This window comes from Eurypyga helias, unplaced genomic scaffold (genome assembly GCF_000690775.1).
Source record: "Eurypyga helias isolate BGI_N326 unplaced genomic scaffold, ASM69077v1 scaffold22460, whole genome shotgun sequence".
NCBI classification, from domain to species: domain Eukaryota; kingdom Metazoa; phylum Chordata; class Aves; order Eurypygiformes; family Eurypygidae; genus Eurypyga; species Eurypyga helias.
The window spans coordinates 1637-5418 of record NW_010226577.1 but is presented as its reverse complement, the minus strand read 5'-3'; the positions used below and the strand labels follow the sequence as shown (position 1 = coordinate 5418).

The following is a 3782-nucleotide window of genomic DNA, read 5'->3' as shown; positions in this document are numbered from 1 at the left end:
ATGCCTGCTGTAGACTTTCCTCTACTCAGGTCACTCACTTTAAATAGTAGGCATTTAAAAATCATCAACACAATTTAATTAACAGCTTAACTTGAAATTGCAAAGGAACTCCAAACTCTGGCACACTAAAACCTTTTGAAAATTAAATTTGAATGTGAAAACCTGGTATCTTCATTAATCCATAAATTAACTCCTCCTAACTATATCTTAAACCTACTCAGTTCAGAGCAGAAGGAATAAGAATTATTTTTTAGTTACAGTGTATGGATTTGTGCTTTCACTGTATACATCATAAGAAAAGCCAAAGACAGTGTCCATTAAATACTGCTAAAGTAACTCATCTTGACAGTTCAGGACAATTTATCAAAAGGTTCCTTTCCTTTCAAAAGTAAAAACAAACCCATGAATCATTCTATTTAATGAGACTTCTTTCCCAAATGCTTAAAAATGAGTTAAAAAAAAAAAAGAGAAAGTTGTACATATCTGATGCTAAACAAGAGTTAGCAAGAGTGTGGCACCAATGTTTCACTCACTAAATTTATTTAAATATTGACAATTCCTGAAATTCTTGCCAACTGATATTATTAAGGCAACTAGAAACACCAAGAAACCTGACAGCACATTGCAATAAAGGATGTGGGTGCGTATGTTTTGGGGTCAACAGGCAGTTAAAGAAGGAGTGACGTAATTTAGCCTGTAATGGCTTTGAAGATATACAATGGAATACTTACTTTCAGCTTCCCGTCTGCCACAGATGTCCAGGGTAAACTTAGATAAATTCATGTCAGAAATGACAATTCAGATCACCCAGAAACTTTTAGGCCATGTGAGCTAAACCGTACCTTAGCTCTTTCCTCGCTGCCTATAACAAAGACAACTTGGAGCTTTCTGATCCCAGAGCAGAATATTTCTAGGAATCTTGCACATTTTTTTCCAACTTCAGATACAGGAGGCCAGCAGTAGATACACTGCTGGGCACCCTGCTGCCCTCAGTGCAGAAAGAACCCAAGTGGGAGGCTGAATCTCAGGCCCTTGCATCCAGCCAAACTTTCAGAATTAGGCTAGAGGTCTAGTGAGGGCCTTTGGTGCAGGTAGCTGGCAAGGATGGTCTTGGAAGAACACTGATCCTCATCATCAGTGTAGACACGACCTTAGCCTGTCACAACAGTGCCTCCCTACCTCCCAAACGCTGTCAGAACATGACAAAGTAATGCCCAAGGTGCTGTTACAGAGGACATACAAGCACCTCAGGCAAACAGCATTTTCTAGTTTTCAGACACATGGAGGCAGTCAATGATGTAAATGCATGAAATACCTCATGAGAAAAGAATAATCCCTCAAGTTCATAATATTTTTTCTTTCATAACTTACTATACACTCAAACCCATTTCATAGCAGTGTAATCTCACATACTCAATTAAAATGTACACACTTCAATGGCAATACTAAATTCCTCCAACAAAAGCCTCTCTTGCTGAACCCCTACTTCACACATTCCTTAATTTGAGCACTCCCTCTAACCTTCCCAGCCTTTCAACAGTTCACCAACTGAAACAGCTTTACCTTCTCCTAGTTTAGCAAACACATTCACCAAAAAAGTCTTCACCAGAATAGGTAAAACCAGAAATATTTCCCCCATGCAATATACAATTAGTATAAAGCTTATTGACATAAAAAGCCAAGAAGGTGTTCTAAAAGAACTTAGGAAACATCAGTCACTGTAACAGATAACTAGCAAATGTGTTTAGAAAGACATATGAATCTCAATGCTTCAAGTTTTAAGTATTATGTGACTGGCGATCCAAAATTTTTTTTCCTCAAATACACTGTCCTGGTAGCACATCACTCTCAAGGTTTCGTACACCTCCTCTAAAGTTTGGCCAGTTATAAATATAATACTGGATTAGCTCATCTGCTATGCTAACTTGACTATCTTCTCTTGCCCCAGTGAGAAGCTTCGCTAATCCGGCTTCTTGTGCAAGACATGCTCAAATTACAACAATAAAGAAAAGAAAAACATAATTAAAATAAAAAAAATATGTATTCTGGTCACTTAAAGAGAGGCACTTACTATTTGGCCATCCTTCTTTCTCCTTTTGAAACACCAACAGTAAGACAGATCAATGTCCTTAACGCTAAATTACTATTATATGACAAATTCAGCTCTCCGTCTGTAAAGTTTCTGTCTCTGTCGCTGTAAGCCACCCACCCAAAACCAAAATTGGTCAATTTAAAAGTAATTATTGATGGCCTATATTGTTCAGTGTTTTCCTGATCAGACACACATTTTGAGGAAACCGTGTGCTAAACCTCTCAACTTGAGCATAAACAACACAAAAGTTATTACTTGTTCAAATTATAAAGGAAACAACAGTATTTATGACTTGCAACATAAGTAATTTTAAATTAATCATGCTATATTAAGTAAGGCTTGTTAGCATCTGCTCAGTGTTAGGTATTTACCTTTAGTCCACCACAGATTGGACAAGCTGAAAAAAGAGCTCTTGTCATCCCAAGGCTGGGGCTACATGTGTCACAGGGGTCAGCTGAGGCCCCACTAGGTGGTGACAACTCACTACTTTTGGAGTCTGACACCTGTCCTTGTGGTTTTGTGTCTGACCACCTTGAAACAAAATCCACATATGTCTCATCACTTGAGTCCTTGCTGCTTTCCGCAAGTAAGGATGAAGGCCTCCCTCTGTCCTGGCTGCGCTCTGGTACCCTCCGTGTTTCCAAGCGAGGCGGTGGCAGTTTTGGGTCAGTAGCACCTTGAGGTGATGGAGCCTGGTCCTTGGGTAGTGTGGAATGTGCACTCTTCGGATGCACATCTTTAGAAGCTGCCTGTAACAAACTCCTGGGTGTATCGTAAATATGTCGGAGAGTGCTGGGAACCTGATACTCTGATCCCGCGCCTCTCTGGGGCTCACTGTGAGGACAAGTACATAAATTCTGATCCGAAGGAAAGTTCAATGGCAGGCTTAGCAATGATCCAAACTCATCACCATGGCAAATGTCCAAGCTCCCAGCATAGGAAGAGAAGCTTCCCGAGTAAGAAGAGTGACTACCAGTAGCTATTCCACTGTCGGAAGAACTCTGACGACCTATTTCCTGTAACTGTCTGGATCGGAGGGGCTTTGGAGGTGGTTTAGTGGTGCCACGTGCCCCTTCTGGAAGGGCCTTTTCTTCCCCAAGATGAATGCCCTTTGCAGCTGCTAGTCCGTGACTCTCTTGAGAAGTGCTGGCTGAAGACTGTTCAGGCCAAATTGTCAATCTGCTCCCAACACTAACATCTGAGTGGCTGGTATCTGAAGAAGAGCTTGAAAGACTTCTGTCATCTCCTAGAAGAGAGCACATCAGCCTGTGTTTAAAACACAGTCAACAGATTGAAGATGTACAAACATAAAGGACCCTGAGATTCCATCTGCTTTTTGTACGGGGAGCTTAGGTCAGAAAAACAGAATTCCTGCAATAACTCCTATCCCTACAGGAAAAAAAACGAAAATAGTATGTTACCTTTCCATAACTCTATCACATCGCAGAACATAATGCATTCAGGGCTAGAATTTTAGAGTCTGTGCATTATTTTCACCCCTATTCAACCTTATTTTACTTCTATACAGTTCATTGGTTTTCTTTTAGCTATTCCTACATTATATCAGAGGGAATAGTCACAAAGTCCCATGCTCAGAATAGTTGAGGATGCTCTGAAGAAAACCTTGTTACTGTAGCCCAAAGCCATATAAGATATTTCCATGTTTTGATTTGATCTTAACTAACCAAAT

General features: G+C 40.2%; 1 pseudogene; it reads right to left on the bottom strand.

Moving 5' to 3' along the window:
- Positions 1-2463: 2463 nt before the first annotated feature.
- LOC104511141 lies at positions 2464-3358 on the bottom strand (annotated as a pseudogene).
- Between the last annotated feature and the right edge of the window lie 424 nt (positions 3359-3782).